General features: G+C 46.3%; 1 long non-coding RNA gene across 1 annotated transcript; it reads left to right on the top strand.

The window, feature by feature from the left end:
- Positions 1–593: 593 nt before the first annotated feature.
- On the top strand, positions 594–5,499 carry LOC105528938. The gene is made up of 2 exons (XR_001004430.1): positions 594–691; positions 4,911–5,499. It is a non-coding gene; the product is annotated as an uncharacterized LOC105528938 (long non-coding RNA).
- The last annotated feature ends 2,110 nt before the right edge of the window (positions 5,500–7,609 follow it).

A 7,609-nucleotide genomic window follows, 5' to 3' on the forward strand; every position in this document is an offset into this window, starting at 1 on the left:
CCTCCAGGACTGGATCAGGCGTCTGTCCCCAGGTCCCCATTCCTGACACTTCTCCTGCCACCCTGATATGGGTATAGCATCAGATTAGCTGGTTTGGCTGAAAAAACTGCTAACTTGGGAACATGTCCCCGTCCATAGGAGCAGGACATCCCAGACTCAAGAATCTCATAAACCCACAAGCACTCTATCCTTTACCTCCCCACCACAGCCTCCTACCCTCCAGTTCAAGACCCCAAATCACCCCACATACTTTGCCCCCAACCCAACACCTGCTCCAGACAATGTCTCATGTCTTCTACCCTAATTCTTGGGGTTTGCCCTGCTTTCAGAGCAAAGACTCCCCACAAGGAACAGCCACCAACCCATGACCCCATGGAATGGTCCAGAATCTCAGGCCCTTCTGTGTCCCTGGATCCCCAGCCCTGGTCCTCTGCCCCCAGGTCCCTTCAAACCCACAGCCCAGCTCCCTCTCTTAGCCCAGTCCCTGGCCCCTCCTGCCAAGCCTGCCTTCCCTGACCCAGCACTCCTTCTGCAGATACTGTGATTGCCATCCAGTCCCAGACTGTGGGAGGGTGGGAGTGTGAGAAGCATTCCCAACGCTGGCAGGGTCGCACCATTTCAGCAACTTCCGGTGCAGGGATGTCCTGGGGCACCCTCAGTGGGTGCTCACTGCTGCTCACTGCATCACCAGGTGAGTGGGAACCTGGGGTCTGGGCAGGGGTGTCTGTGCCCCACAGGGATAACAGTTGGGCATTTCCCCTTAGATGAGGCTGGGGACAGAGGGAGACAGGGAAGGTTCTGTTTCAGGTTGCATGAACAGGCACTGGGGACCACCTTCCCCTGGGGGCTGCCTCGGTCTCTCACCATATCTCTGTCCATCTGGTCTCTCTGTGTCTCTTGGTATATGGCTCTGCTGCATCTCTGTGTGGCTGTGTTTTGGTCCTTGATCTCCCTCTGTCTTCTCTGTCTCCTTGCCTCTGTGTCTCCCCATCTCTGTTTTTCTCTGCATCTCTCTTGGCCATCTCTGTCACTGTGTGTCTCCGTCCCCCTCTCTCTGCCCATCTCTCTCTCTTTTTCTTGAGCCTCTGTCTCACCTCTCCCCACACCTGCCCATTGCCATCGTGAACCCCTGCAGGAGGGAACAGAGGATCCCTGAGAATAGAGACTTTTTCCTATGTGGCCACCCTTCCCAGTGCCCTGCAGTACCTACATACGTGAAAACCATTCACATATGCTTTTCCCACAATTTCTCCAGAAATCTCTGGTTTTTGGAGGTTTGTTTTGTTTGCTTTTTTGTTTTGTTTTGTTTTTGAGACGGAGTCTTGCTCTGTCACCCAGGCTGGAGTGCAGTGGTGCGATCTCGGCTCACTGCAACCTCTGCCTCCTCAGCCTCCCGAGTACCTGGGATTACAGGCATGTGCCACCACGCCCAGCTAATGTTTTTGTTTGTTTGTTTGTTTTTGTTTTTTGTTCTTTAGTAGAGACGGGGTTTCACCATCTCAGCCAAGATGGTCTCGATCTCCCGACCTCGTGATCCGCCTGCCTCAGCCTCCCAAAACGCTGGGAATACAGGAGTGAGCCACTCTGCCTGGCCTCTGTTATTTTTAAAGTACTCTCCTCTCTTTAGGTTTTACAGCTGCAGCCTGTTTTTCCAGAACTTCCCGCTTCATCTCCTACCCCACATGCGATAGGTTCCTCCTGAGAGAGGGGGGAGAGAGAGAGAGAGAAGAGAAGTGAAGGACCAGAGGGCACAATTCCCTTTGTGATTGGAGATGGAGACAGGTTCACTGGATACAGATTTAGACAGAGGGTTGCATTGATATGTCAGAGACCTCAAAATAGACTTGTCCATTCAATATGTATGGTAGAATTATTGGCCTCAGAATCTGGAGCTCTAAGCCAAACTCAGCATGCTAGGGAAGGACACATATGTGACCACAAAAGGTCATGGCCATACATACAGGCACAAGATGGTTTCCAGGCTTAGATACATATACAGTGTGCCTTAAGCAGAAATTCATGTGCATGTACATGTGGCTTATATAATAACAGCCCAAGTGATCACATGTGCATATAAATATGGACAGGCATGGGTGTAAGCACACACACACACACATACACATTCATAGACACAGATTTGGACATAAGAGCTCAAACCTAAATTCATAACCTCCAGTGTGGCTCTGGGTGTGCAAGGTCACATGGGTACACACTTGCACACAGGGTCTGGACGTACAAGGTTGGGTGCTTAATAAGATTACAAAGGGAAGAGACGGGGATACGCACTCAGGGTCCCAGACACTGATTCACAGATATGAGTATGGTGGTTACACCCAGAGTCTGACCACCTGCATTCAAAAATATCAGCTTTGAGACTTTGAGAAAATTCTTTGATCGCACTGTGCCTCCATTTCAGATGAAATTGGAGGTTGCTGTAAAGGTTAGATGGGTGGAAGATACACAGCATATAGTAAATGCTTAATAAATATTAGCATAAATAAATTTAATGTAAGATATAGGGATTTAGGCCAGGCACGGTGGCTCAAGCCTGTAATCCCAGCACTTTGAGAGGCCGAGACGGGCGGATCACGAGGTCAGGAGATCGAGACCATCCTGGCTAACGCGGTGAAACCCCGTCTCTACTAAAAAAATACAAAAAACTAGCCGGGCGAGGTGGCGGGCGCCTGTAGTCCCAGCTACTCGGGAGGCTGAGGCAGAAGAATGTCGTGAACCCGGGAGGTGGAGCTTGCAGTGAGCCGAGATCCGGCCACAGCACTCCAGCCTGGGTGACAGAGCGAGACTCTGTCTCAACAACAACAACAAAAAGATATAGAGATTTAGGAACACGTATGTGTGGATATTCAGATTTGAGAGACAAATATGGCCAAAGTCATTCAGACATAATCACAGGACCGGATATGAGAGTCAAGGTCAACCCTGCGATTCATGCACAAGCCAGTGTGTGGTGGTTCAAAGTTACAGGCACAGACCCAGAGACCAGGCAATGGACCCAGTAGAGCAGATTGAGACATTTGAGACATTTAAAGAGACATTGTCTCTTTAAAAAATAAAAGGCAAAGGCTGGGCAGGTTTGCTAGCACCCCCTCATAAGACTGAGGATTCTGAAAGTCAGGATCCTCTGCAGTGGCACAAACCACTTTGAGGACAAAATCCACCAATCCACCTGGACTGCTCTGGTCACCCTATAGGACTCGGGCAAGGTGAACCCATATGTACATGAACCTCACGCTGTCGGCTGTGCCAAGTAAATCAAGTCCTTTGTCTCTGACCAGGTTCTGGTGTGTTCTGCCAATACTTTTTGTTTTTAAGTTAGTAAAATGTCAGCCCCTCAGAGTTCTTGACAAACATGTGGGCCCTGAGGTTGCACCTGGGCAGCTGGAGAGAGAGATAGGAGGGGATTCAGCTGGGTGTATCCACATGACAAAGGAAGGACCGGGGCTGGGTGTAACCACTGGTTCCTCCTTTGCGGGGAGTGTAAACTAGGGTGAAGCTGAACCTTCCTGGGCCCACCTGAATCTCTCCAGATACAAATTCATCCCAACTGCTGTGCAAAAAACTTCCTTTCACCACCCTTGTCTTTTCCCCTCCCCAACACGTTCTTCCTCTTGGTTTTCATATCTCACATCTCCAGATGATCTGTTGTTCCCTCAGACACTAGGACAGACCCCTGGGTGCACCACAGCCCATCAGACGCTAGCCACATCCCACCTAGCCCCCTACATCTTCTCCAGCCCCAAAGACTCACCTGTAACCACACCCTCTATCTGGCCCCACTCCCAGCCTCCCACTCTGAATCCCAGCTTCCAGTCCAACCTCCCATGGACCCAGAGAGCAACTCAAGCCTAAAGCAAACCTAAGAAAATAAATAATAAAAATTATGGCAGAAATGGGTGAAATTTAAAACAAGTAACCTATAGAGAAAATCAACTAAAACAACTGTTTATTGTAAAAGATCGATAACATTGGTAATTCTCTAGCCAGGATGACAAAGACCAAAAAAACAGAAGATACATGTTAGAAAGATCAGAAGTGATAGCAGATGCATCACCCCTGAGACACTCAGAGGACAGTCATTGATAACAAAGCCTTGCCGGTTGAAAACGAACTGCTGCTGGTTGCCTTTATTCACAGACATTGAGGTGGAAACAAAAAATTTACCAGGTCAGTGACTGCATATGAGGTACCAGGAGATGTGTTATTTGCTCAAGCTATGAAGCCACGTGAAGAGCTGTAATGAAATGCACTCCTGGTTATACTTAGGATAACCCTCTATCATCCCTGAAGATCTCTCTGTTTTCAGCATGGGCCAAATAGGTGAACTGGATGTGAATGTAGTGGGAACCACCAACCCTGCGTCCTTCAGTCATTGACAGTGTCATCAACCTCCGTAATCCCTGTAGAAATGCAGTCTTGCTTTTGGTTTATGATTTCCCTAGGTGGGGGTAAGTCCTGGTGACTTCCACCTGGACTTGTCTGGTGTAACATCCCTCATCCACAGGTCTGAAAGCCCTTGTGGAAATTCTGTCACTTCCTCAGCATGCCTGTCCCAGTTATGCATTATTCTGTAATTGATGAAATACCCAAAGGGTAGGGTCAGGGACCCACGAGACGCACTGTGAGATGGGCCTCGGCCACAACTGCTGACCACCAGGCGCTACACTGATTGCTGCACCACAGTCGTGTTTTGGGTCTCTTGGAATTAGTGTCAGTTAAGAACCAGGGTCCGATAATCTCCAAAACATCTGAAAACTGACTCAAGTTTATGACTTGAACGATGGTCCGGGATTCTTTGCTTTTATGATTCAAATTATACTTCTCTTCACTGGACCCAATAAGTCTTCTGATTACACAGAAATAATTTAGTCTTTTCCTACCTATTTCTCTTCCAGGAACACCGTGATCAATTAGCCAGCACCACAGGTCTCTGAAGTCAGACTATCATGATTACTGTGTTGACTGTGCTGTCCATTGCAATAACCATGCCCACATTTTGGTGAAATTAGCATCACTTGGCCCGAACCATCTTGGTATCCAAGTATCCTCACTGAATTGAGATTTCCTGCTTCAGTGTCAGCCATTTCCACATAATTTCTGACCTACACAGATGAGGGATCATACAGCTCTTCAAGGACGCTGATACTCCCCTCACAAATTCATTTCTCCTGTTGTAGTGAAAAGTGCGCCCTCTGGAGCCTCCCAGGGTTGGTGTGCAGGTCATAATGATGAATGTATGATCAAGTTCCCATTACCCAAAGCCTTTAAATCCCTCGTGCCCTGTACACCAGGGCAGGTCTAGCACTTCTTCATTTAGTGTATGCCGTCCATTCATGCAACCACCTCAGGACTCCTGGGTTCTCTGCCTGGTTGAGCTCCTGCATGCTGCCTCCTTGGGGAGGAGAGGGAGAGGACCCATGGGTCAATGGAATCTGTGCAGTTGTGACACATTAGGTGCTTAATAAACAGAAGCTGTGATGTTAACCACGAGGGGGCGCTGTCTTCCTGTTTGCCTGTGTCTCTCCGTGTGTCTCCGGCTACCTTGTTTTTCCTCTTCCCAATTTTGTCACTGTCTATCTCAGATTCTATTTCCTCTGCTGTTTCTCCATCTCTGGTTTTCTCTTTGTGTTCTTGTGGCAGTTTCTTTAAAGCCCCACCTCTGTCTTGGATGAAACATAATCCTTGTTCACTACACACACTATTCATTGGTACGAATATGCCATTTATTTTTCCATTATCCTATAGATAAACATTTGGGTGGTTTCTGGTTTGAGGATGCTATGAACTTTCTTGTATGAGGATTTTTATGAAAATATGAAGTGTTTCTAAGGGGTATATTTCTAAGATTGATACTGATAGGTCATGCATATATTCAGCTGCAACATATACTGCTAAATCATTTTCTAAAATGAGGATACCAATTTATACTCCCTTAAGCAATGTATGAGAATGTTGCATTGTCTAAAAAAGGCTATTGATACACACTGCCAAACTGTTGGAATGAATTTATATTCTAGTTCTACATTCTTTTCCTTCAATATTTCTAATGTCCTTTCTCTCCAGGGCTTTGTCAATGACAATTCTAGTTTTCTTTTTTGTCTCGTAGCCTTTCCTTCTTTTGACTCAGTCACACTCTATGGATTCTATTGATCTGAGATTGTTCGGATATTTTAAATTCCATAAAACCTACCTTCAGGCTGGGCGTGGTGGCTCATGCCCATAATCAATCCCAGCACTTTGGGATGCCAAGGCAGGCGGATCACCTGAGGTCGGGAGTTCGAGACCAGTCTGACCAACATGGAGAAACCCCGTCTCTACTAAAACTGCAAAAATTAGCCAGGTGTGGTGGTGCGCACCTATAATCCCAGCTACTTGGGAGGCTGAGGCAGGAGAATCGCTTGAACTGGGAGGCAAGGGTTGCAGTCAGCCGAGATCGTGCCATTGCTCTCCAGCCTGGGCGACAAGAGTGAAACTCTGTCTCAAAAAATAATAATAATAAATAATAAATAAATAAATAAATAAATAACCTGCCTTCAGTGTTTAGTCATGTGTTTCCTCCTCTCCTATTTTTTTCTCTTCCTGAGTCTTTAGTGTCAGTATCTACACTTCTAGCACTCACATCGTTCAGTATTTCTTTGACATTTTTCTTTCTCTGTTCTTCAATGTGGTCTAAAATGTCACTATTGCGTTCTTCACCTCTATCAAATTCTATTAATCTATTTTTTTTTTTTTTACTTTTTTCAACTAGCATATTTTTCCTACCTAATATTTCCTACCTACTTTTTCTCATATTTTATGTATGTTCGCCTTGCTCAATATTCCTAGTATCTTCTTTTATCTTTCAGCATGCTTATTAAGTTAACTTCTAATTCAATATAAAATCTATTGGAATTCTTTCAAACAATTCATCATTGCAGAGATCACTCCATAGGATACTCAATCACAAAACCAAACCAGTCCCACAGGTGCACTCATTATCCCCTGTCCCCATTATTTCCCTGACCCCCTGTACATTACTAAATATCCATTTACAATTACACAGTATAAGGTCAGAAAACAAGATTCAATTTTATTTGCTGCCTCAGTATATCTGTAACCAGGAGTGCCACAAAATCTCCTACTCTTGCCAGACATGTCCCACACCCACTGGGAAAGGCTCCTACCTGGCTACTTCCTCCATCAGCCGGGTCAGTTGCATCCACAAGGTTGTTAGTCTAATGAGTCTCACTACCTTCCAGTCTCAAAACTTAGTAAAACAAAACCGTGACATTCCCCCATGGAAATCAGAGTTCACCCCACCCTCTTGTTACTCTAAAGGCTGCCTCTCACAGTCCTTGCTTCTTCATGCCAATCCTGAGCGCATCCCCCATGTCATCCTGCATGGTGTGCAGTGTCCTCCTGCTCTAGGCTGTGAATCTCTGTGGCTAAGAAACTGTTGATCTCATATCTCCAGTGCTATGTGTGGGGTGTTCAACCATCTTCATAACCCCAGGGTGGGAATTCCTCCCTCACCGATGGTGTGAAAAGAAGGCAAATAAAACAATGATTGAATGCTCTTTGAGTTCAGTGTCATTCCTCTATTTTCCCCTATTTC

The sequence above is a fragment of the Mandrillus leucophaeus genome, unplaced genomic scaffold (genome assembly GCF_000951045.1).
Source record: "Mandrillus leucophaeus isolate KB7577 unplaced genomic scaffold, Mleu.le_1.0 Scaffold74, whole genome shotgun sequence".
Taxonomy (NCBI): Eukaryota; Metazoa; Chordata; class Mammalia; order Primates; family Cercopithecidae; genus Mandrillus; species Mandrillus leucophaeus.